We start from the raw sequence: 27,534 nt of genomic DNA, 5'->3' as shown, positions 1-27,534 counted from the left end.
AAATCCAAGATCTGCTTTCCTACTACTTACTGCTTTTGGTTGCCAAGTTCCTGTCTAAAAGTTTGCTGCTTTTTTGGGGGAGAGGGTCTCCTGAAATGTATTTCCGTGAGCTGAAATTACTTAAAAGTATTTTTTAAAAATCCAAGATCTGCTTTTCTTGCATTGGTAGTGTCCTTCAGAATCTACTTCATCATAACTGATGTGATCAGAAGTGTATTTTAAGATTAATTTTAGTAATATATTTAGCTTGTATTAGAAAACTTTTGTTGTATCAAACATAGTATTTCTTTATGTTATCAATTTTCTGTTAAAATAAATTTGTTTAAAAGGCTGGGTTATTCTGGAGGGAGATATTAAATAAATAATAGTATAGGTGGCAAGCAGACTGCACAGTGTATCCTCTGGACCCATAGTGACCTTACAGAAATGAACCTGTGGTGATCAAACAGTGTAAGAACTGTGTCAGGAGTGGGCAGGGTGCTCTAGGCTTGTAGAGTAGAAGTGGAAAAATAAACTTGGTACTGTGGAAAATGCTTCCTAGAATTGAGTGTCAAGGATTGGTAGGCACTAGGTGGTCACAGAGTAAGGTTTGTTTAGGAATGATGAGCAGTTGGGTATGACTAGATTCCATGTTATATGTCACGGAGTGACTGGAGATAGAAACAGGAATAGGATCACATGAAACCTATGCTTATAGTAAGGAGGTTGGACTTTATTCTGATAATGAAGGAAAGATGTTGAATGATTTTCTGCTGTAATATTATATGATCAGTGTTTTAGAGGATACCAGGTTTGACAGTAAACCACAGTTAGGAGATCATTTATGCATTTTTGAGAGGAATAAAGGTAAAGATACAACTAAGGCAGTGGCACTGGACATGAAGAGGTTGTGTGTGCTAGATTTAGATCTTGGGGAAGAAGAAATTGAGGACTTAGTGGTCAGTTGGATAGAAATGTTGAGGAAAATAGGGAGTCTAGAATGACCCCCAGATTTTTGGTTTGAGTAACCATGTGGCATGTAGAGCAATTAACTGATAAATAGCATATAGAAAGAGGAAAGAACTTGGTTTCATTTGCTTTTTTTTTTTTTTTTGAGGAAAAAGTTGTTTGTTTTTCAACTTACTGAAATTTACTGAGGGACTTATGGGACATCTTGGTTAAGATCCAATAGCGATTGGCACAGAGGGTCTAGAAGTTAAGAGAAGGATTTGGGATTTTAGCATTTGGCAGTTTGGAAGCCATTGTTTTCCTACAGTACCATATGAGATAATTTTAAATGGTACATGGATAAGCACTTGAAATTTTTTAATAGTTAGGATTTTATGTGTATGAAAAACATAACTTGTGGATCAAACCTATGACATCATGGACATTATCACTTAGGCCAAGTGAGTACCATGAAAGGAAAATATTAGTAAAAATACATGTGATATATGGTCTTGGTTAAGATCCAATAGCGATTGGCACAGAGGGTCTAGAAGTTAAGAGAAGGATTTGGGATTTTAGCATTTGGCAGTTTGGAAGCCATTGTTTTCCTACAGTACCATATGAGATAATTTTAAATGGTACATGGATAAGCACTTGAAATTTTTTAATAGTTAGGATTTTATGTGTATGAAAAACATAACTTGTGGATCAAACCTATGACATCATGGACATTATCACTTAGGCCAAGTGAGTACCATGAAAGGAAAATATTAGTAAAAATACATGTGATATATGGAAATGGCAACAATCATGGTGAAGCTATGCAAATAAAGTTTTGGGAGAGAATGGGGGGAGAATCACAGAATGGGGACAAAAATCAGTGTTCTGATTGGAGTTCCTTGAAGCATAGGTTTTAAGTATTTTTCAGTTATACTATAGAAGCCAGGAAGAATGCTGCTCATGTCATCTCAAATGATTTAATTACTGAATTGGATTGTTATTTCCTTAGGATTGTGTGCCATGGACAATTTTACTGATGGAGACTTCACTGTGGCGGACTATGCATTGTTGGAAGATAGCCCTTACGAAGATGATTGTGTCTTTGATCCTGAATATAAGACGGATGACTATGTTCGTGTGACTCAGCTTTACTGTGATGGAGTGGTAAGTAGGTTTGTTAAATTTTTGTTTTTAACATGGTATATCCTAAAGGCGTTCTGATTTAGGGCATTAGAGTAAAGATTTTGTGTGTGTATGTGTGTGTGTGTGTGTGTGTGTGTGTGTGTGTGTGTGTGTGTGGCTATGGATTTTTATAAGAAGGAACACATGCTTTTGAAGAGGTTATTATTCAATAGAAATAAGCTGTGCCTCAACAATAAGAATAGATTTTAGAGAATAAGTGAAGACATGAGGCGGCTTTCTGAGAATTAGAAAAACTCTTGAATACAGTTGTAGAAAGAAACTCAGGAAACATGAAAAAGGCCTTAAATTAAGACTCACTGGCTACAGATATATTCAAAGCATATAAGTAAATGTACATTAGATTTTTTTCAGTTTAGTTCTGCTAATCCATTGATTGAAAGTCAAAAAGTATACTTGTGTATTTTACCAGTTGCAAATCGAAATAATTTTCTTTTTTTTTTTTTAGGGTATGAAGTATAAAGATTATGCCCAAAGCGAGAAACATTTAGGTGAGCATGTTGACATATTAACGTTAATTTATTGATGGACCACAAATGGAGGTGATTTATCTAGTCATATCAACAAATCAGATGTATATGTCTTCTTAAAAATAGATTCTTACTATTTTTTTTTCCTGGAAACCAAAATCTTTCTTTGTAAATTGAGTTTTAGCCAACACTTAAATATTCTTAACATCTAGCAGTTTAAAAGATTAATTCATTTCTTGTCTTCTCATATCCATTTTTACCTTTTCTGTATAGCAGTGTTGATTCATTAAAAATCAGGGCACAAATATTAATTTTAAACTTTTTTATTTTAATTAAGAATTTGACATCTGCAATATATGGTGTAGTAAACCACTTTCTGTCCTGCAAGATTACTGTGATGCCATTAAAATATAGATCTTCTGGCCACTTCTTTTTCAACATCAGTACAGTTCTGTGATATCATGATTACATCCCTGTGTGGAGACCATGTAAGTCACTATATGTTATTCATTTTGGATGAGCGGTGATAAGCATGTTGCACAGTGCTAAGGAATGCCAAATACAATGGAAGGCTTATACCTCATTCTTTTTTTTTTTTTGGTGATACTGTGGGTTGAACTCAGGGTCTCCCCCGTGCTTGACAAGCTACACCTTCGACCCTTTTTTAAAAAATTTATTTTGAGATGCAGTCTAGCTAAACAAAGTTTCAGCTGGCCTTAAACTTGAAATCCTCCTGCCTCACCATCTGGAATAGCTCGGATTTTAGGCATATGCCACCACACTTGGCTTACTCTTCATTCTTATATGCTGTTCAGTTTTGCTTTTGTTTAAGAGGTAGAAAAAGTAATTTCTTGGAATTTGAATATGAAAGAAAATTTATAACATTATAATGAAATAATTCTGAATAGTATTAGATGGTAGACTTGAAGTTAAGTCAGGAAAAATTAAAATACTTTTATAAATGTCAGTGGTATAGAACTGAGAGAGAGAGGATATATGGTTTGGTCCATTTAATAAACTCCTTATTTATGTTACCTAGAGTGGAGAAAAGAACTGAATGTTTTTGTCAGATAGCGTGTAATATAAGCATAAAATTCAGTGAATTTGTATATATGAGAATGTAATCTTTCCCAAAATAAATTTGTCTTTAAACAGTTCTCGTGCCTCTGAGATGAGTTTGAAGAAATTACAATATCTTGAGTTGATGTAAGATATTGTGGATTTGGCAAAGAAAGTTGTGGTAAGTGGTAGAATGTAGCCCTGCCTCCAAAGAATGTAAATATAGAGTGTCAGTTGTTAACTGTTAACTGCTATAAACTGTGTGACCAGTTTATAGCAGTTAACAGATAAGCTTTTCAGTTTTCTTTACCTGAGATTATTCTGCTGTCAGAGTGTGCATGGTATGGAAGTGATAACGTTGATGACCAATGTCCTGGTTCTGCCATGCCATAATGGACCAGGACAGCTTCTTGATATTAAAGGAGAGAAATTAGAATTTGTCACAAATGAAAGGGGGCCCTGGTTCATAGAAACCTTAATCACAGGTTCTAAAAGAAAACAAACTCCGCCTTTTGACATAAAAACATACCACTATTGACAAATACTTTGCCTTTGGGATAAAATTTATCAGGATAGATTTGAGGAGGTGTCTTTGTACTATGGTGATTCTCTCTCTCTCTCTCTTTTGGGGGTGGGAGACTGAACTCAGGGGCACTCAACCACTGAGCTACATCCCCAGCCTGTTTTGTATTTTATTTAGAGACAGGGTTTCACTGAGTTACTTAGTACCTCGCTTTTGCTGAGGCTGGCTTTGAACTCATGATCCTTCTGCCTTGACCTCCTCTCTCTTTTAAAAAGCCATTTGATAATTTTTCTTATTTCAGTTGGTTATGGAGCCAGGTGTTATACTTGTTTTTATTCTGACTGTGAACTTAAATTTAGAAAGCATTCTGGTGTTTATTTCTGCTGATAACTCATTACAGTTACAAACCAGCCAATGTGCCTTGTTAGAAAACCTAGGTTTAATGAACTTTAAATATCTACACATCTAAAATTTACACAAAATCAGTTTATTACTAGAACCTTGTGGAAGACTTTTGAAGAATTCTTGTTTTAGTGCTCTTAAGGGGTAAATTGATCATGTAAGTGCTTGTGGAAAATATACTACTATGTAATACAGTTACATATCATTTAATGATTGGGTACATTCTGAAGAATGCACCATCAAATGGTTTTGTTGTCTTAGTATCATATAGTATACTTATACAGACCCAGATGGTGTAGATTAGTCACTGGATGTGACCTCTTAATGCAATTAAGAGACAAAGTGAACACAAGTTGTGACTGCTGCTGACATATGGCATGCTACTTTACAGTGAAGTTTGTTTTTTTTTATTTCAATAAGTAGCAGTACACTCTAAAATAACAGTTACATAAACCAGTAATGTAGTTGTTTAATATCATTATCAAGTGTTATACATATATATAATTATCTGTACTATTCTTTAATATAATTGGTAGGGCAGTAAGTTTTATATCAGCATCACATAAGCTTGTGAGCAGTACATTTTATTGTGGTATGTAGGATGTCACCATAGCTACAATGTCATTAGGTAATAATAATCTTAAACTCTGTTATAATCTTTGGGACCAATGTCCCATTTGGCTCATCATTGATGGAAAATGTCATTATGCAACACAAGACTATTCCTAAAATGGAGATTTTTTTTCTATTACAAAATTCAGGAATAAGGAAAAAATGCTTTTTTGTTCTTTTTTTTTATTTTGCAGAATGATCCATTCCTTATCGAAGGCTTATTGAGAATTGGTTATAAAATAGAAAATGTAAGTGTTAAATGTGGAAACCCAGCTCACCCACTGAATAATTGGCAGTCACATCACTGCCCATTTTCCCATGTACTGAGACCATATATTCAAAGTTATATGTAATATTTGGTAGTATGGTTTCTATATATTACTCAGTGTAATCTCATTTTGCAGGTTTGTTTCATTACATTTTTTTACCCATATATGTTACAAGTTTTTTTCTTCTCTTTTAGATTGTTTTCCTAGCATATATTCCCCCAAATGAAATTATTAGGTCCCCAGTATGAATATTTTTACTGTATAATTACTAGGTAATCCTCAGATGCAGTGATAAACCAAATTTTAATGGTACTGGTGATAGAAATGACTTCATGTTTCCTTTAAGCCTTATACCAGCAGTGGCAATTCAGCTATTTAATTTCTGAGGTTATTTCATACATTAAAAGAACAAACATTTCTGTTAACTCTTGACCCTTCCTGAGAATCAATGCTCTGAGCATCCATTTGCCTAGCCATAGTCTTGATTATCTCATAATAATTCTTTTTGCCACAGACTATGTAAAATATGTAGTCCCTGTGGAGAACTTTAATCTATACCTTTAACCTTAGGGTAAAGAGGGAAGTCCTAGTCTAATTGAGATTTGAGACTTCTTTTCTACCTTGTAAATTTGTACTCTCATACTGCAAAGGACAGCCTTTGACCAGGTTGTACACCTCAGCTTTCAGGTCTGTAATCATTGCAAAAGCATTTTGAACTCTGAGGGTAGCTGGAGGTCACCCAAAGAAGGAACACGTGAGTCCACAGTTTCTGTTAACTTGTATGTTGTAGTCCAGTTATCCTCTATTGTGTGATGCAGTAATGAAAATACATAAGTTTTGTATAAAGGTTTGAAATACTGATTAAGATAAATATATATTGCCACAGAATACTTGAGTATCATTCTTCTTTCCTCTTTTTGAAACAGAAAATTTTGGCAATGGAAGAAGCTTTAAATTGGGTAAAATACACAGGCGATACAACAATTCTACCTAAATTAGGATTAATCGACAATTGTTGGTCTATGTTAAGTATTTTCTTCACTGAATGTAAGTATAAGTTCTTTAAATTGTTAACTCAGTTTTTAAAGGTATTATTTGGGAAATGGAATATATAATTATATGATTTTTCATTTATTCTAGCAGCATTTAAAAAATGTTTTTCTTTATAGTGTTTTTCTTCTGTATATGAAATAAAAGAACTTTATTTTTTTATTTCCTTTATTTATTTTTATTCTTTTTAATAGTGACAGAGTATATTTTGACATATTATCCATACCTGGAGTATAACTTGAATAAGAGAACTTAAACCTTATAGTTAGTTTTATCCTGTTTTTTACCATTCAGATTATTGTGGCATCATACTTTAAAAATCCTATCTAATAGTTGTCATAAGTTATAATATGTAATACTCAAATAAAAAGCTCACAACTGGGCCCATGTCTTTTTATTCATATGAGAAAATAACAGAAGGTAAAATTCTGATTTTCATTTTCTTGATAAATCTGCTATTCTTTTATGTATGGAGAAATAGCCTTACATATTTCTCCAGTTTTTTGAAATGTTTTTCTTCCTTCCTTTCTTTCTTTTTTTTTTTTTTTTTTTGTGGTGCTGGGGATTGAATCCAGGGCCTTATGCATGCTGGCCAAGTCCTCCGCCACTAAGCTATGTCCCCAGCCCTGAAATGATTTTCTTTAAAGCATTTGAATATTAGCAGTAATTTTTTTAGAGTATACTTTATAGGAATCTTGACACAGAAAATGTTTTGACTCTTTAGTTGATGATAATCCATAATCTGCAATCTCCATTGTGAAGAGGGAAGATTTGTCTATTGACTTAAATAATAGAGAGGAATTAAATATAGATAGCTCTTTCTGTTAGGCTCACTAGATAGTGGGGTGTATTATACTGATAGAGGTTATTCTCTTCATTGTTTTGAAAGCCTCTGATTCTGGACCAGGTTTTAGGGTAGAGGTGGAGAAGCAAGATCATGTATTGCCACTATTGTGGGCCCATTTCTGATTCTCTCATAATAGCCCTGTGGGGTGGCTGTTATTCTCTCTTTTTTTTGCGGGGATACTGATGATTGAACTCACAGGCCCGACCAGTGAGCCACATCCCTAGCCCTATTTTTTTGTATTTTTATTTTTTAGAGATAAGGTCTGTGTTGCTTAGTGTCTTTTTTGCTGAGGCTTGCTTTGAACTTGTGATCCTCCTGTCTCAGCCTCCCGAGCCGCTGGGATTATAGGCGTGCACCACCATGCCCAGCCTATTATTCTTAATTGTAGAAGTGAACAATCTAAGACTTATGAGGTTAAGAGAGATTTCTACAGTCTAGTAAGTAGTAGAACTTAGATAAGAAAGCAAGTTGCAGAATGATTTGTACAGTATGATGCCATTTATATAATGTTTAAAAACATGCAAAACAATATGCATATTCTTAATACAGAGAATGTATTAAAAATGTTTTAAAAATGCATGGGCATGTTGAACACCAGGGGAGTGGCTATCTCTGGGGGTAAAGGAGGGAAAATAATTAACACAGTGGATGTCAACTGTAACAAACTTCTGCAAAAGAAGCTGAAGTAAATATGGCAAAATGTTAATTTCTTGCTAAGTTGGTACACAGTTGGTACATGGGTGTTCATTATGTTAATGTTATTCTTTGTACTTTTATGTATACTTGAATTATTTGATAAAGTGTAATTAAAAGTGCACATAAGAGGGGAAAAGCCCAGAATTCTAAATACCTTCTATTAATTTTTCAGCTTTCACTATGATATGCTGAAGTAATATACAACCAAAATATTATGACTAACAATGAGAGGGTCTTTTCTTGGTTATATTACTTGTCCTGAAGTTTTGTCTTTGTTGGCCAGGGTTGAGCTGCAGCCGGGTCTATTCTCTGTGGCCATGTTCTTTATTTCCAAATCCAAGTTGTACTTTTTTGGAACATGTTTCTTTAAAAGAGGGAAAAGAACAATAGCCAGTTCACACTGTGTTTCCTAGAGTGCTCATTTAGACCTGGTGTATGCTATGGCAGTTTGACTTCCTTTACCACAAAGCAAGTCACAGGGACAGGTCTGCCCCATACGAGTGGATACAGTCTTCCTATAAGAAGGCTCTGAAATGGCAGCAATCAGGCACTTTCGTTGCCTCCCTAAAGGAAATTTCATAGTATATTTTGAATGTACTTTGTGGTTAAAATAGTATATGTGTTGGGGCTGGGATTGTGCCTCAGTGGTAGAGCACTCACCTATCATGTGTAAGACACTGGGTTCGATCCTCAGCACCACACAAAAATAAATAAATAAATAAAATAAAGGTGTTGTGTCCATCTACAGCTAAAAACTAAGTTTAAAAAATTGGTATACATGCATAGATTTATCCCTCCTACACATAACATTCTTCTTCTTTTAAATCAAATAGGATTTTCTACAAGGAATTTGTCTTATCCCTGACTGAAGGTATCATTTCTAAGATTATCATCTTCAGCAGTGGTGGTCAAGTTAAATGTGAAGTAAGTATCTAATAAAGGAGAAACTTTATTAAATTTGTAACCAAAATGTTTACACCTGTTAAAATGTTTTAAGTTTGAGGAAGTTGTGTGATTTGAATCTTGTCTTTTGTAAGAAAAAAAAAGTTATATCATTTAAGAAAATAAATATTAGGACATGCATTGCAGTGAAGCATTTTCACATTCTTTTATTTCCTCCTAGGAAAAGCATACTTTTTATATTTTGGTTTTACTCTTTTTGATAACTTCCATTTTATTAATACCCCAAAAGGGGTAGTGGTGGAGGTGTGGGTTTTAGAGAAGGGGAAGAGTGCCTTGAGGGATTACCTTTAACTTCACCATCTGAATGTGGCAGGAGTGGGTAATTATAATATATATAATTTATTGGATCTTCTGCTTACCCTTAATTATTTAAAGTTTCTTCATAAAGTGTGTCTACTCTCTTGTTCCTCTTTTCAGTAAATTATTTTGCTAAAGCTTTCTGGGCTTTTGTCTGGGTCAAAACATCATCACTGTTCTCTATCAAATTGAACATTGTGTGTGCTTCTGGAATATTTATTACTTGTGGTTTTGTGCTTTATGTCATGGGAGTGTGAGACAAATTTTGGATGTCTTTGTTTTGTTTAAAGTTTGAACACAAGGTCATAAAAGAAATAGTTCCTCCAAGACCTATTCTGAAACAGAAATGTTCTAGGTAAGATTTTTAACAATCAATCAGTAGTTTTTATATTTTCTCTTAGTATATAACTCTGTTAAATGCAGATTTCTAAATTGTGCTATTTTTTAAAATTGGCTGTGTACACATATATAAATAAGTATTTTAAAAATTATTTTTATGGATATTTAAAACAGAACTAGCTTTAGAATGATTAAATACTGAAAATTTGAAAAAAGTCACTATTTAGTGGTTGAACTTGTAAGTAAAATTATAACATTTCATGTTATGAAATTACTTATAAACAGATTTGGCATTTAACAAAAATTATATAGTTAGCTTTTGGCTTTTAATTTCAAAAGCATTTTTGCTTTTTTATGTTTCTCCATTTTAAACATTTTGAACCAATGACTATTTCTTACCTTGAAATACTTAGTGTATTGTCAAAATTATTCACCTCTGTATCTTTCTGTTCAGATCAAATAATTCCAATCCTTTTTTCTTTTCTTTTCGGTCCTGCTTCTTGTTTTTCATCCTAAAAATTGATTTTTTTTCTTATAATTTGTGACCAAGAAAAACCAAAAGAAAAGATGTATAGAATTATTTGTTGAAAAGGAATCAGTGTAACCAAATCAACCAAATTCCCATGTTGTTATTGGGGTGAAAATAGTATTTTATTATGGGATCTTGCTTGCAGAGTACATGTACTATTCTTATTTACCCTACACAGTAATTTATATACATTATGTACATGGAAATAACATCTATACAAATTATACATAGCTTTCTTAATTAAAAGTCACAGCCTATTGGAGAATGTATTTCTATAGTAGGCAACAGAAAGTAGTTCATTGAGCAATTAACAAAGGTAAATTATCACTAATTGTAAATGTTTATCAGCCTAGAGAAGCTAAGACTGAAAGAAGACAGAAAATTGAAAAGAAAGATCCAAAAACAAGAAGCAAAAAAATTAGCACAAGAAAGAATGGAAGAGGACTTAAGAGAAAGTAATCCACCCAAAAACGAAGAACAGAAAGGTATGCAGAAGTCCAAACATGATAAGAATAATATGCATTTGCTTAAACGTACAAATACAGAATTATAAGGCTCATATTATTATTTAATTGAAGTATAGATTTCAGTTAGTATTTTCATACTATCACTAAAATATAGAATTCAGTTAGCATCTTTGTCTTCTATTATTCTTAGATAGTGAAGGGATTGGTGTGAAGAATATCATTTTAGAAGCAGTACACAGCGATTCACATGCTGTCCTGCTGCTAACTCTAGGCAAACTGTGTCTGTTTCCTCTTCTTCAAACTGAATTGGAACATAATATCTGACCTGCATATTGTATGTTTGACAGTGCATTGTACAATCTGCTATGTGAATTTAAGTTCCAAAATATTGAACTGTAAATTAACTACTAATTGTCTGGAATAGTTGAAATAAAGAGGCAGTTCATAAAAGGTATCATAGAGATTGCCTTGCCCAGCTTGTATTTTCATTCTCTAATAACATGGGGATGTCTCATAGGTGATTTTACTATTTCTGTAGACATCTTAACCAGTATATTTATTTTTAGTTTTAAGTTGAAGTAAGTTTTCTCAGTTTTCTACATTGTGCCTGGATTTCCAAAATGAAATAGTTACCACTTGCTGTCTTTTTTTTTATCTAATATACCAGTACTGTTTTACAGATTGATCATAATTATCTTTGCTACTGAAAAATGTATTTTTAACTTTGTGAATGTATTTTAATTTTGCATGTTTAAGAACTAAAAATATTTTGGAGGTGATGAGATTGGGTTGGGATTGTTGAGGGAAAAAAGTATTTTAGAGGAAATAAAATTTTAGATGCTATTACATGAATGGTGTGAAATGAAGAGAATATAGAAGTATTGTTAAATATTTATATTCCTAATTTAAAGTTTCTTGAGTTGTCTGTGTAAAATAAAGCAATCAATCTTAATTGTATCTTATGATATAATATAATGTTACGTTATTTCTTTCTAAGTTATGCCCTTGCAAATTAGTGTAATTTATCACTTTAACCTTTGTTATTTATTCCTAGAAACTGTAGACAGTAGTCAGAATTGTCAGTTCATTGATGACAGAATTCTGCAGTGCATAAAGCAGTATGCTGACAAGATTAAATCAGGTATACTGAACCCTTCCAAGCTTCTCAAAGAATTGCTTTCTTGGAAAGTTTTGAGCACAGAAGACTATACAATGTGTTTTTCTAGCAGAAATTTCCTCAATGAAGCAGTGGACTATGTCATTCGTCACTTGATTCAAGAAAAGAATAGAGTAAACACAAGGGTATTTCTTCATGTTTTGAGTGAGCTTAAAGAAGTGGAACCCAAATTAGCTACCTGGATCCAGAAACTTAATAGCTTTGGTATGTCCCTTTATATTCTAGTCTGGTAGGAAGGATAAATGTAGGTCTTTTTATCTTCCTATCTTATCTTTTATGATATTTTAAATGTGGAATACACGTGTATGGTGAAAAATACTACCATCCACACATAATTTTTAGGTTATTCTATAGAAGGGAACAGTATGTTTTTTTAAAAAGATCTAAACAAAATAAAAATCAGTCAGTAGGGAAATCTAGACTTGTATTATACTAAACATTTGTGAGTACTAGACACTACTCTGTGTAACCAACACACCCTGGAACCTAGGAGCTATTGAGTGCCTTCTGGGATTGTGCGCCTCAATAGCCTTGTTGAGAAAGATTAAGATTCTGGGAAGAAAAATTAGGACAAGCAGATGGGACTCATTGTTTAGGAGCACCTCAGGCAAATCTATATTGAAGGATGAGAAGAAATGTACCCTGGGGTTCAAGTAGGTGGTTTTGAATCACAAGGGAAGGATGTGGAAGACATCCCCTACCTCCCATTCAGGCTTCTTGCCCAAGGCCATACAGGACTGCAGAATGAGCCCTCAGGTATGGTAGCTGTCTAACACAAGTAAGGATGCTTTGGGTACCTCCCAAGATGCTATATATTACGGCAACTGGGCTAGCATGATTGTTGATTCATCTGGCAGCTATTGACAAAATTCTACGGGAGGCCACAGGAAAGAGAGTAGTGCTCTCAGACCCAAGAATAGCACCTTCCCAGCTTCTACCAGCTACCCCCATCTTTTTGAGTTTTTACAGAAATGCAGTTAGTAGAATTTAAGGGTTTCAAAGAAGATTCAGGTCAATTTCTGTTGGTAGAAAGTCAGATGGCAGCAAGCTTGGCATATTCCTGCTCTGAGCATAGGTCTTAATAAGTTTCTGGTCTCAGAAAATCACTCTTAAGTGATAAGATTGCCGATAATGTCCAATAGAAAAGTAAATTCATAAGTTCTCACTTAACACTTTAATCTTCCATAGAGGATAGAGTCACAACTGGAGAAGTGGGCCTTATAGTTTAGACTACATTGGAAGAATGCCAGTCAGTGTTTTTTCAGGTAAATGCAGTCTTGCAGCTGACTGGCAGGAAAATATGACTATGTCTTGTGATATAACCCATGTATATTCTGAGGAGTAAAGGTATCACTTTAATAAGTTTGTATATATACTAAAGTATAAAATTAGCTCAAGGTTGTTAATTAGTAAAGATGTTATTATAGCCCTGATGTAAACTCACATACATTTAATTAAAGCAAGCAATTTCCAATTCCAGAAGTCACATCGTGAATATTTGACACAAGAGAGGCCAGTTTATATGTTCAGCAAAAGATGGAGGGAGAAAGAAATAGCAGAGCACAAGTAGGAGAATATTAGTTTTAGTAGTACTATGGTTGGCCTACACCCCCTTCCTGGAGCACATGCCTGCACATGAGACTGGATAGGGAATGTGAATGTATTTCTTAACTGGAGGTTTCTTTGGATATTTTGTTCTATGAATATTTTATGTGGCCACCCATTCTGGTGTTTTATGCTAATTTCTCATGCAGCATGTCCTTTGTAAGCTATTTCATCTGAAAGAAATAGCAGTGAGCAATCCAGGGTAATTTTGACTTTAGTAATCGCTGCTCCATTTACTGATTTGAGAACTTCAGGCCCATGCATGGTTGACAGTGCTGTATTTAGAGGTATGATGAGGAATTTGTATGAATTTCCTCTTTGCTTTTTGGTGGCTGTGTTAGGAAGGAACGAAGATTCACCATCCTTTCAGTGAGAATTTATGAGGTTGCAGCCACCCTATTTTCTGATGTGGAGAACAGGGAGTAAAAACAGGAATAATGGGCTGGGGTTGTGGCTCAAGGGGTAGAGCATTTGGCTTGCATGTTTGAGGCCCTGGATTCAATCCTCACCACCATGTAAAAAAATAAAGTTATGTGTACATCTACAACTAAAAATATTAAAAAAGAAAACAGGAATAGTGACCACCTTGATTTTTGTATCATGATGAGGAACCATGATATTTTGGAAGATAAGGAGCAGTTCTTGGAGGTATTGGAGGAAGAATTAAAAGCAGTTAGGCAAAATTTTGCATGTTATTGATGTTTGGTTGCTATGGAATATACATAAAAAGACATTATAAAATCTTACTAGTTTATCAGTTAGAATGAAAAGTTATTATACATTAGTCAAAAACATAGTATTTTTCTTAAGCAATTTAATGTCATTTTGTCATCTCCTAAGTGCAAAAAAGATATTTGTAATGATAGAAGTCTTTGGCTTACCATACTGAAAATTATTGCATTTTAGTATATTAGTGTTCTGTGTGTTTCTACAAATGCATAATAACTCAAACAAGTCTGTTTTCAAGTATTGGAATATTTTCACTGAAAATATAAGCAAACTATAATGGAACCACTTTCAAAGATGTGAAACTCCACATAATTTTACAGTAAAAATTTTTTCCCATTTGTGATTTGTATTTTGTTTTCATTGTAGGCTTAGATGCAGTGGGACCTTTTTTTTCTCGATATGGAGCATCTCTTAAGGAGCTTGATTTTAGCATCATGACGTTCCTCTGGAGTGAGAAATATGGCCATAAACTAGCCTCTATAGAAGGAAAGCAACTTGATTACTTCTGTGAACCAGTGTCATTAAAAGAAGCACGTTGTTTAATATGGCTGTTGGAAGAACACAGAGACAAGTTCCCAGCATTGCATAGTGCTTTAGATGAATTCTTTGATATAATGGGTATGTGGACCAAGCTTGGATTTATATTGTATTTAATCTTAAAGAAAATATCTGCAAAGGAGCTGCTCCTATAAATACTTAATGTGAGAATTATTATAGTACAATCAGTTCACTTGGAAAAGATGATTGATGAGAGAGCATGAAAGTGCTGAGGGCTTCGGAGGAAAAACTCAGCACTGGGTTCTCCCTGTTAGAAGAAAGCTGTGGAGCAGGGATAGAATCTTGAGATGGCCTATGAAAGCCTGTAAAAGTGGAAGTAGAATTGGACAGGTGGAAGTTGGGCCTTAGAGAGGTGGCTTAGAGGGGAGCTGAGAGGCCTGTTTGGATAACTGCATGGAGTCCAGTTTGACACAGTAGACTAATTAGCAGTTAATTTCTTAGGCTTCTCTTGGATTTTAGTTTCCTTATCCTTAAAAAAATGAAATGATTTGGAGCCAGTGATCTCTGATCCTGTTTTACTTCAAAATTCTAATATTCTTAATTTTTAATGTTTTTATCTTTCATTCTGTGTGTGCACCCTAATAGTCTTCTCTCCTTTTTTCTTTATCAGTCTCCTCTGTATGTTGTTAGAAGTTAGATTCAAATTTAATGCCATTTGATTTAAAAATCTGACCTTGTATAACAGTGTCACACATTATAAAGTTCAAACACAGTATAAAAAACTGAAAAGCTTGCTTTTGTTTTGGTTCTTAGCAAAATGAACATTTGCATATAGATGGTGTTGTCTTTCCAGGATACTGATTTCTAATGGGAGGTGACGTGCTACTTGATATTCTGAATTTAGTGCCATCAGTTATTGCTATTGGTAATAAATTTTATCTTGAAACTAAGCCTACAAAACCCAGTGTATGTTGAGTCACACAACAGGACCACTACAAAAGACAGTTTTCTCTTAGTGACCACTCTTCCCAATTCTTATGTTCTATACCTAAAATACTCAGAACATCTGGCTGCCAGTTTGACTGCTGTCATCCATGGAGTCAGAAGCTACCAATCAAATTTATGGTGATCTCAACAGATTTTCAACTCTAGTAGCTGTGTCTCCCACCCTCACCCCAGACATTTTGAGTATTATGTCTTATTATTTAAAAGAAGGATAGTATTAACTTTTTAAAATCCACTGATCTTTTATATCAGGGTATTCAATAATTCCACCAATGACATGATTATTGGGACTCAAGTTTCACTTCTGAAATCTGGATGCATGTTTTCCTAGACAATTTCTGTGTAGTCAGCTAAAGGCCCTTGCAAAGCAACATGACTAAACCCACTTACCACATCTCAAAGACTTGTTTTTCCTAAACTTTTGTTAGTGACTGGAAGGAAAGCTAAGAACAGGGAGATGGGAGAGTGAGAAATGAAAGGCGGTGACAAGGCAGAGATACACACAGAAAAGTGTTTGGTGGAGCCGAAAAATAAAGGCCATCTCTCCATAGACAGAGATAGGCAACACAGGTTTGGGGTTCAAGACTTTTCTGAGGTCAACAGTAGGGATCATAGCTGTGAAAGCTGTGGCTGAGGGTGCCCCCAACCACCCAGTAACCCTGGGAGTGCTAGATGATCAACAGTCACTTTCCAGGACCTGTAGGTCATTTAGGTTGACTGGAGACATGGGTCTTTCCTGAAATGTCTGATGGTGTGCAGAGAGGGCGTTTGGCAGAATAGAGGGCCTGGTCCCATGATGGAATCCAGTTCGGGGCTCAAGGATGCTCAGTGACCCTCAAAGAGGGGAGCAGGCACTCTGGGGAACCTGATCCCGGGTTTCGGCACCAATGAAAGGAAAGTGAGGAACCGGCAGACGGGAGAGCAATAAATGAAATATGGAGACCAGACAGAGATACATATGTGATTTTGTTTGTCAGAGCTGATAAATAAAGGCCATCTCTCCATAGAAGGAAAGGGGCAACACAGGCTTAGATTTCAAGACTTTCCTGGGAGAGGCTCAGGGATTAGAGCCAGGTGGGTCCTAATGTGGACTGTTATGGGTGGGGTTGGTACGCCCTTGGGTGGGAAAGAATGTGGGGTGGTGAAGGGTTGGGTTGGTATGAGGAAGCCGGAAAATGGTGACTGTCCCTTAGGATGGCCATCCAGATGTCTGGGGAAGTGACCATTGATTGTCCACTATAAGCAAGGACCTTACAGTGATCATTGTCGTAAATCTAATTTTTAAGCAAAAAAACTTAAAATTAGCCTTTATTCTTTTCCCTATTACTAGTTCTGTTCCCTATTACTAGTATTAACTAGTTTGTCACCAGGTCCAAGTAAGCTTTATCTTTAATTTGTCCTTTCCTATGCATCTCATTTTCCTAAGCCAAGACAAGACCTTAATTCTCTTTCCATGATTAGACCATTACAGAAGTCTCCAAACTGGCTTTCATGCCTGTAATTTTCCTCTGACTCCTGTAGAATATCTGTTACTGAAAGCTTTCTGCAAAGGAAATATTAGTTCTGCCTGCAGATTACATTCACCATCTCTCTGCACTTTCTCTAGCTGCCCTCTGAGCTTACACCTACTGCTGCTATATCCAGACCTGTCTTGTGCTTTCATGCCTCTTGCCATTGCTTATGCAGCTCTAGCCACAGCTTTCCCTTTGCCTGTTTATTCCAAGTCTAACTTAAATTTCTTCTCTTCCCCAAAGCCCTCTCTAACTCCCCTTGGGCCTCTTGACTGAAGACTATTATTTCATCAGGTTTTTTGACATCTTATTTGTCATACCTGTAACATTATGTTTAGTTAGTCATTTTGCCCTTGGATTTGTTTTGTTTGCAGTGCCAGGGATTGAACCCCAAACCCTGCATATGTTAGGCAGTTCCTCAATCACTGAGCTACACCTACAACCCCTTTTTTAAAAATTTTGAGATAGGGTCTCACTAAGTTGCCCTAGCCTTTAACTTGTGATTCTTCTGCCTCAGCCTCCCTAATAACTAGGATTATAAGAGTGAGCCACCTGCCCCACTACATTACTACCCTTGGTTTTTAAACTAAACGTTTATCAGAGCCAAATAAGGAATAGAATATAGTCTGTGATAATGGTCTTGAGGTAGTTTTAAGACTTCAGTATATTATATGGTAATGTAAATATTTAGTTTCCTCATAGAACCTTCTGTTCTACAGATAGCCGCTGTACTGTATTAAGGAAACAAGATAGTGGTGAAGCTCCAGTAAGCTACTTGACCACTTTAAATCATATGTTCTAATTTGCATTAGCCAAAGGAGAAGAGGAACAACGAGGCCAGTATTTGCTTACATCACAGGTAGCATTTCAGAACCAAATTGAGAGGATTTCTGAATATGTCTGCCATTTCATTAGAAAGTTATTTCCACTCATCCTCTTAGGAATGGGGCATTCCTCAGCAAACTCTGAGGCTTAAGTTAAATACTTTCCATAAAGTTTTACAACTAATAAATGTTAATATTAGAAGGAGAAAAGGAAAAGTTCTTTAGTTGAGAAAAAAATTGTGGTATTTTTGTGCTGAAGGAAAATAAAGGGACTTTGTTTCACTTAGCTCCAACATGAGTTTAACTTAAGAGTAATTCAAGAGTTGTTTTCCTTGACAACTTGTGGTTGTATTTTATTCTTTCTGGCAGGCCAGAAATTCTTCATTTGAGAAACATGATTAAATAATGAAAAGGATAGCACTGTGGCAGTTTTCAAAGAGAAAGATACTTGCTTATCAGTTTTCAGGATCAAATATATGGAATTCTGTCTTACTCAGCTCTATCAGATTTTGCCCTGCTAAGTATGGAAGTACAGCTAACATACCCATATAGAGAAATTAATACTGCTCCTTTCACTCTTTGTGCCCCATTATCTGGCTGGGTGTGGAACATCTGTTTGCTTAGTAAAAGGGATATCATTAAATGCTATTATAGCACATAATCAGAATTACTTAAAAGTTTAGTTAATTATTTAGAATAACATAAGCCCTGTTGAAAATGAGATTAAAATGTTAGGACAATTTAATTTTAATCATAACATTTGGCATTATTAAGCCTTTTCTTCTTTTTTATTATAAGCCATAGCACTTGGGCTGATATACAACATTTTATATACATAAAACTGATGATTAGTCTGTGAAACTTAATGTGGTTTGTTTATGTTGACATACATAATGCTGTTATTTGAGTGTTCATTGTTTTGTTTTGTCCCCCCCCACACATTTTTCAGTTCAGTTCTACCAAGGTTAAAAACAAAGGCAAGAAAAAGAAGCCAAAAGACACAAAGGTGTGGAATATTTTCTGAATTAATTCCTGCCCAGACTCTCAAAAATGGATATATAAGTTAGAAATAAGCAATTTTTTTTTTAAGAGAGAGTGAAAGAGAGAAAGAGAGAGAATTTTTAATATTTATTTTTTTTTTAGTTCTCGGTGGACACAACATCTTTGTTTGTATGTGGTGCTGAGGATCGAACCCGGGCCACACGCATGCCAGGTGAGCGCACTACCGCTTGAGCCACATCCCCAGCCCAGAAATAAGCAATTCTTGCAGTATTATGAAACATTTTGTAGAGAAAGACTTTCTAGGGTTCAGTCTATTTTGGCAGTCTTCTACATTTTGAGGAAATTTAAGGTTCATGTTGCACATAAATAACTCTTGAAAGAAACTCTTAATCTTTATAGTTATTTATATTTTATAGATATTTCTGAGTAAAAATATAATGTAGTACTCTATTATGGATAGCCATAGGGTAGAGTTCCTGTCTTGGTTCTACCAATTATTTTCTGTGACCTTGAGCAAGTTATTTGACTTTCCTGTGCCTGTTATAATAACCTTTGCTTATTAGGTAGTAAATCTTTAATAATTATTTATTATTATTTCTGTGCTGAATTTTAGGGAGAGATAAGAATATATAAGATATTGTTTTCTATATCTCATATAAGAGCAGATAAGATATTGGTTTCTAGTATTCAAAAGCTCTTGTTGGACTTATTTATTTAAATATTTATTATCTAAAATATTCAAATAAGAATGATGAATTCTTGTCATCATATCAGTCTTAGAATTGATGGGAACTTTTCCTTTTCACCTGTGGCTCTATTCTCATTATTTCAGCATCATAGTGCATTCCTCTTGGTTTCAGCATGTCTTGGGGGCAAAAGAGGAACAGGGGTAGAGAGAATGAGCAAGTGTTCGAGGAGGATGCAGGCAGCTTGGAATTCCAGTATAAGATTCCTTGTGCCTTTGACCATGTGTCTTTAACTAATATGGAAATTTAAGTGACATTTAAAGTTTTTTGGAGGACTGGAAACTATCCCAAATGTTAATTTGAATTTATTTCTGGCCATTGAAACTTATATTACTATGTGTTCCTATTTATAAGAAAATTTGGATAGGTTTTTCATATTGTTTTAAATATTATTTAAATATTGTTTTAAATATTAAAAATAGGCTTTAAATATTATACAAATGTTTATAAATTTTAATGATAATGTTTTTCTTTCATAGACTTTTAAATTAGATGTCATTGTCATTTTTTTTTCTTTTAAACCAGCCAATGTTATTTGGGTCTGGAACAACTACAGTAACACCAAATAATGAGACTATCAGTTCAGGTGAAGATTATAAGTAAGTATGATTGTTAGAATTTTGCCTCATTATAACTCACATGCTTTTCACTTGATAAGGCATGTTAATTTAATGTGCTCTAAACTTGTGTTTTATTTCCCTTTCATTTTTAAAGATTTACTTATTGACAACCTGATATAATATATCTCAATTGAATTAATAGCATGGCTTGTCATTAAGAATTCTTAAGAGTTAAAGTCTCAGGAATGGTGATTTATTCAGTAAGCATATATTGAGGACGCACTGTGTTCAGGGCACTATGGGAAATCCCTAGAAAAATGTCTAGAAAATGTCCTTTAAAGTATTCAGTAAAGAGATTGTCCTATTGATAATTAACTAATGCTACTATAATAGGAGAAAGAAGCTATTTTGGAATCTATATATGATGTTATGGTTTAACTTTATCAGTTTTTAAAGAAACTGATAATACCAAACAAAGAAGCTCACATTTCTTAGGGAGTTTAAGAACAGTTAAAACTTGGGCTGGGGTTGTGGCTCAGTGGTAGAGTACTTGCCTCAAATTTGTGAGGCACAGGGTTCAATCCTCAGCACCACATAAAAATAAATAAAGGTATTGTGTCTATCTACAACTAAAAAAAATATTTTAAAAAATGAAGAAGAAGAACAGGGGCTGGGGATACAGCTCAGTTGGTAGAGTGCTTGCCTTGCATGCACAAGGCCCTGGGTTCGATCCCTAGCACCAAAAAAAGAAAAAGAACAGTTAAAATTTGCGCTCATTGGGGCTGGGGATGTGGCTCAAGCAGTAACGCGCTTGCCTGGCATGCACGGGGTGCTTGGTTCGATCCTCAACACCATATAAAAAATAAAATAAAGATTTTGTGTCCACCAAAAACTAAAAAATAAATATTAAAAAATTCTCTCTCCCCTCTTCCCCCCCCTCTCTCTTAAAAAAATTGCACTCATTTTCATGAATTCTCTAAGTAGAGGAATTAAGATCCAGTCTTTGTCCATTTGGGCTGCCAGAACAATATACCATAAACTGAGGGGCTTACAAACAACAGAAATTTACTTTTCACAATTTGGCTTTTCTCAGTTCTTTAGGCTAAGAAATTCAGGATCAAAGAGCTGACCTATCTGTTGTCTCATGAGGGTGTGGTTCATAGATGGTACCTTCTCACTTTTTTCTCACATGATACATGGACAAGTGTTTTAGTCAGCATTTTTGCTGCTGTGACCAAAAGATCTAACAAGAACAATTTTAAAGGAGGAAAAGTTTATTTGGGGGTCATGGTTTCAGAGGTCTCAGTCCATTGACATCAGCTTCATTGTTCTGTACCAGAGGCAGCACATCATGGTGGAAGGAGGTGGTAGAGGAAACCAGTAAGGCTCTCAGACCCCAATCATTTTACCTCAAAACTTTCTTGCATTGTCTCACATGTGAGATTTTGTGGGACACATCATGTCTAAACCATAAAAATAAGGCAGCTTTCTAAAGATACTTTTGTAAAGGTACAAATCCCATTCATCATGTCTTTGCCCTCATGACCTATGAGTTTTTGGGGAACACAGACATATAGATCATAATATAACAGTCTCCATTGAAATGAACAAATATGTATGAGGCAATACTCTAAGGCATTTACATATATAAATTAATTTAATCCATTCCTCCACTCTAAGATATAAGTACTGATATTGTGTCCATAGTATAAATAAAGAAACTCAGGCAGTTGTAGTTGAATGACTTGCTCCAGGCACAAGGCTTATATAAATAGCAGAGCCAGGATTTAAACCATACTGTCTGGTTTAGGTCCCACACTCAATCTACTGTATCTTTTGAAAGTACTAAAATCTCATATTCTTTTTTAAAAATATTTTTTATTTATTTTTAATTATAGGTGGACACAGTGTCTTTATTTTTTACTTTATGTGGTGCTAAGGATCGAACCCAGTGCCTCACGCATGCTAGGCAAGCACTTTACCTCTGAGCCACAACCCCAGCCCTCATATTCCTTTTAAAAAAAATCTTTTAATTAGTACTTTTTACCAGTCTCAATATCACTTAAATTAATAGCAATTATAAGATCTTCATTTGTCTCTCAACCCTTTAACAAGTTACAATTAATACAACATTGATTTTTTTTTAAACTGGAGCTGCAGGAAAATGTGCTTGGTTTAGGGCTAAATTAAAAGTGCTTACTTAGAATGTCAGATATAATGTTTCTTGACTATAATTATGAAGGGTATCTTTTCCACACTAAGCTCTCTGGTAGTACTTTCCTTCCACATAAAATCAAGTCATATGTTCGTTACCATCATGTTGTTTTTTTCCATTAAAAGTTCACCTAGCCTATCCAAAAGTTTATTATTAACAAAATTATTTTAATTAGAAGACGCAATTCAGATTCTGCAGGCCCATTTGCTGTGCCTAACCATCTTCGGCAAAATGTAGAAGAATTTGAAGCTCTCTATGACCAGCACAGTAATGAATATGTTGTCTGCAATAAGAAAATATGGGATATTAACCCAAAACAAAAATGCTCAACTCTGTATGAGTAAGTAGATTAATATTGCTACAACTAATATTCCTTATACTAAGACTGCCAATTAAAAATCAAAAGTCATTTTTTTTTACAGTACTCATTTATTGGTTCACAATCTCTGGGGAAGAATATTCTGAGAACATTTGCCACATATTACATGTAGTTAATTGAGGATTTTTAATTATTAAATTTAGGGTCATACTAATCTTTGGTTTTGACAGTTAGAATTGCTAATATAGATACTTCTAAAATTGTTCTGGTATGTCTCGATAGAAACGATAAACAAAGCTTTCAGCTATAATATTTTTATCATGAATTCCTAGGTATTCATTTGACAGAATAATATGATTATTTGGTCTCATTGTTCTTATGTTGAAGGATGCAGTGGCTTGGCATCTCAAAATGCAGCATCTCAATTGGCATCTCAATTATGTAGCTTGGTGAAGTATTACCCTTTTTATTGGGGAAAAGAATCCTAGGATACTATTAGTACTTCAGCTTGGATTATAATTGTTCAGCTGTGTTAATAGTACAAATACAGAATCCTGTCTTCTATTAGAGACTGGACTTCCTGAAAATGATGCAAAAGAGAAACATACTTTCCTTTTTTTAAAAAAAAATATTTTTTTATTTGTTGATAGACTTTTATTTTATTTATTTATATGCGGTGCTGAGAATCGAATCCAGCACCTCACATACCTCAGGCAAGTGTGGTATTGCTGAGCCACAACCTCAGCCCCAACATACTTTCCTTTTTAAGTGACTGGGTGTGAGTTACTTTAGGATTGAAAATATGAATGCAAAATTTAACAATTGAAGTTTGAGTAGGGTGGATAAAATCTAGGGAACCGCTTACCATTCTGAGATTGGCATTAATAAGCAGTACACAAGGCTTTGTTTAAGAAATTGAGGGTTAGGATCTCTATTAAGAAATTAATTTTAAAACTAACTATTTTCCTGAAAATTCTGTCACTCATTCATACTATGGTCATTTCTTCTTTTTTTCTTCAACCCATTATTGCCATTCAGTCTAGTTAAAATTGGGTTTCGTTTTTGTGATTTTTCCTTAGAATTGAAATACTGAGCAAATCATATTTCCATAGGACTCCTAGATGACAAAATATTTACTTATAAAATTACACTGGTATTCTTAAAATATCTTGGAATTTGCTTCAAGCATCCAAAACTGAAGCTAAAATATGTAGTTTTTAGTAGCTTCTTTCTTAAAGAATTTATTGCCACTGAAGTGGGAAGAAATTAAACAGATTTATGAGAAAAAAGTAGACTGATTTGTTTTTTTTTATTTTTGAGATAAAATTTATATCTTATCATAGTAGAAAACATAGAAGTTATAGGAAGGTATATCTTAAAACCTAATTCTTGAAATTTCTAAAGTAAACTGGGTGTGGTGGTGCACAGCTAACATTCTGGAGGTTCAGGAGGCTGAGGCAGGAGGATGGCAAGTTCAAGGCCAGACTCAGCAACTTAGTGTAGCCCTGAGAAACTTAGGGAGATCCTGTCTCAAAATAAAAAGTAAAAAGGGTTGGGATGTGGCTCAATGGTTAATCGTCCTGAGTTCAATCCCTGGTACCAAATTTAAAAAAGTAAACATATGATGGCTTATTTTATTGTCTAATTATAAAAGGAAATTAAAATTAAACTTTTATATTTGAAAAGAATGTTGAGTAGAAAAATATTGGACAAGGAGTCAAGAATACGGGGTTAACTACTACAAATTAAGCTTTTCTTGACTTTAGTGTAACATTTTTTTTAATATTTATTTTTTTTATTTGTAGTTGGAAACAATACCTTTATTTCACTTATTTATTCTTATGTGGTGCAGAGGATTGAACCCAGGGTCTCTCATGTGCGAGGCGATAGCTCTACCGCTGAGCCACAACCCCAGCCCCATTGTGTAACATCTTAAAATAGGAATTTAGCCTAATTTCTTTTTAAAGGCCCTTTGTAACATTTTAGGATTTATGTAGTTGAAACAGGTACTTTGCCTTTATTGTTTCCTAATAGCACCTCAGTAGTGTTAGCTGAGATTTATTAGCCACATAAGGTTAAGTACTGTTGCAGATTTGAGGAAAGTATAGGGCAGAGGTCTCATGTAGCCCTGCAGCATAGAGGAGAGTCAAGGTGATCGTTGGTAGTTTTACAGTGTATTACACATGAAGGTGATGTTTTGAAATAAGAATCATGAACATGATTTTCAAAGGGTACTCTCAGAATAGCAGAATGGGAATGTCCTTGGAAATGTCTTTCCCATCCTTGTTGTTTCCTCTGTGCTGATGGTGACATGCCCTGGCATTCTGCATGTCCTTCTTTGACCACTTGAGATAATAGTGATGATCATCAAATTATGTAAATGTTGTATATACACAGAGTAACATTTATATATATATATATATATATATATATATATGCACAACAACTATTAATATCCCTGATGTAATTGACTTTATTATTATTTTTTACTCTTATATGTGTGTCTACTACTTCATCTCTGGTTAGGTATAGGAATACTATCCCTTTTAGAGTCTGAGGTATTTGAGGGGGGCCAGATATTGAAAGAGAAGAGAAATCTCTTAAACTGCAGAAACTGAAATGATGTTGAGCCTCATCATCTCAGTGTATTTAGCATCTTTCATTATAACTTCTTTCATCTTTACTAAACAGCCACACCAGTACTAATGTGCACTCTTGAGAGATTTGATTCTAACCCTTGTAAAACACTAGATTATGAAAAAAATCATATTTGTGCTATTTTGGACCCTGTATATACTAAGACTAGAAAAGTCTAAATATAGAGTAAAAATTCATTTTGTATTTTTCAAATAATAGTAACTATAAAAATGTTCTTCATAGTTTGGTTATAGTACCATTTCTATTTGAGCTTAAAAATCCTTGTCGAATTAAATTTTGTTCTGCTTGCATATATGAAAAATTCATTGCTGCTTAGCATTAGAAAAAACATGGACTGTTTTTTTTTTCTTTGAAGATTTTTTTTCTAGCCAGACAGAGTGGCACACATCTATAACCCCAGCAACTCATAGGCTGAGGCAGGAGGATTGCAAGTTTTGAGGTCAGCCTCAGCAACTTAGTAAGGCCCTAAGTTACTTAGCTTGTCATTTGCTTTTTTTTACCTAATTACATATGGTGGGTATTTTTCAACAGTAGAATGGTATATAGACTCTTTTTAAAAAAAACTAAAACATTCATTGGACTATGTAGTTTTGTTCACCATAACAAATATTAAAGAGTATCACTGAGTCAAACTTAAATGAGAAGAATTACATATTCTTCAGAATTGTGACTTCCTAGCTACTTGGTAATTATTACTTGGATCGGAGTCCATCCCCTTTGTGATTGGTACCTCATTGCTGAATTATAAGAGCAGTTTACTTTTCCTTGTGAATCATTGCGCTGTATGAAAATTGAGATAGGATTTTTAAAGATTTGATTTTTCTCTTCTCTTGTGACATTCTTGTTATTGACCATGGTATTTCTGAATAAATTTTGCTTGTTCATTGCTTTTTAAAGAGATTGCATAATTATATAATTAAAATTTAAAAATAACTTTGATTTCCTTTGGCTCCCCCCCCCCAAAAAAAAAAAGCTTTAGAGGATTATTTTCTAAGGGGTAGACAGTTTTATTTATTGTAATATTGATTATACTTAACCTTTTATTTGTCTTTGGAGACCATTTGAGGTCAGTGAGATGTAAAATTGTATTTTGCTTTGGGAGAATAAACTTTTATAAAAATAAATATGTGCAAGTACTTCCGCTTAGTAACTTATGTAAATGTAAATTTTTTCCAAGTTATTTCTCTCAGTTGTTGGAGGAACATGGTCCCTTGGATATGAGTAACAAGATGTTCTCTGAAGAATATGAGTTTTTCCCAGAATAAACTCATACTAGATACTAGAAAAAGCAGGAGGTTTAAAATCTTTTCTCCTGGGATGTCCTCGTTTTGTTGTGATTGACAACTGTATTGCATTTAAAAAAGTTGCATTGCGACTTAAGAAAAAAAGAAAGAAGAAAAACATTAAAACAAAAGTGGAAGAAATTTCAAAAACAGGAGAGTATTTACAAGTCAAACTACCACTGATTCCAACTGCTAGGGAATTTAAACCAGATGTAAAGTCCAAACCAGTGTCTGATTTGTCTTCAGCACCAGTTTCTGAGGATGTGAAGCCCAAACCTGTGTCTGCTGATTCTCCCAAACCAACTTGTGAAGACATTACACCCAAATCAGTACCTGATAGTTATTCCAGTCCAGTTTCTGAGAATGAGAAACCCCAAGGGGTATCTTCTGATTCTCCCATATCAGTCTCTGAGGATGTAAATCACAAACAAGTCCCCTCTCATTCTCTCAAACCAGTTCCCTAGGATGGGAAACCAACCTATTGGACTCAATCTCACTTGGTCACAGGATACTGTACATATCTTCCTTTTCAGGGATTTGACATCACCCAGACACCACCAACATACATAAACGTGTTACCAAGTTTGCCCCAGTACACCAGCATCTACACACCTTTGGCCAACATTTCTTCTGAATATCAGCTGCAGAGATCGATACCAGTGGTGCCATCTCTTGTAGCCAGTGACAAAGCTGATAAAAACACTGCTGCCTATTTTGAGGTTGCTGAAGTTCTTTGTTGTAATAGTTCATAA

At 34.5% G+C, this 27,534-nt stretch overlaps 1 pseudogene; it reads left to right on the top strand.

The window, feature by feature from the left end:
- The first annotated feature begins 1,947 nt into the window (after nucleotides 1–1,947).
- On the top strand, nucleotides 1,948–27,534 carry LOC144252157 (E3 ubiquitin-protein ligase TTC3-like; annotated as a pseudogene).

This window comes from Urocitellus parryii, unplaced genomic scaffold, assembly GCF_045843805.1.
Source record: "Urocitellus parryii isolate mUroPar1 unplaced genomic scaffold, mUroPar1.hap1 Scaffold_37, whole genome shotgun sequence".
NCBI lineage: Eukaryota > Metazoa > Chordata > Mammalia > Rodentia > Sciuridae > Urocitellus > Urocitellus parryii.
This window is presented reverse-complemented; position numbering and strand designations above follow the sequence as displayed.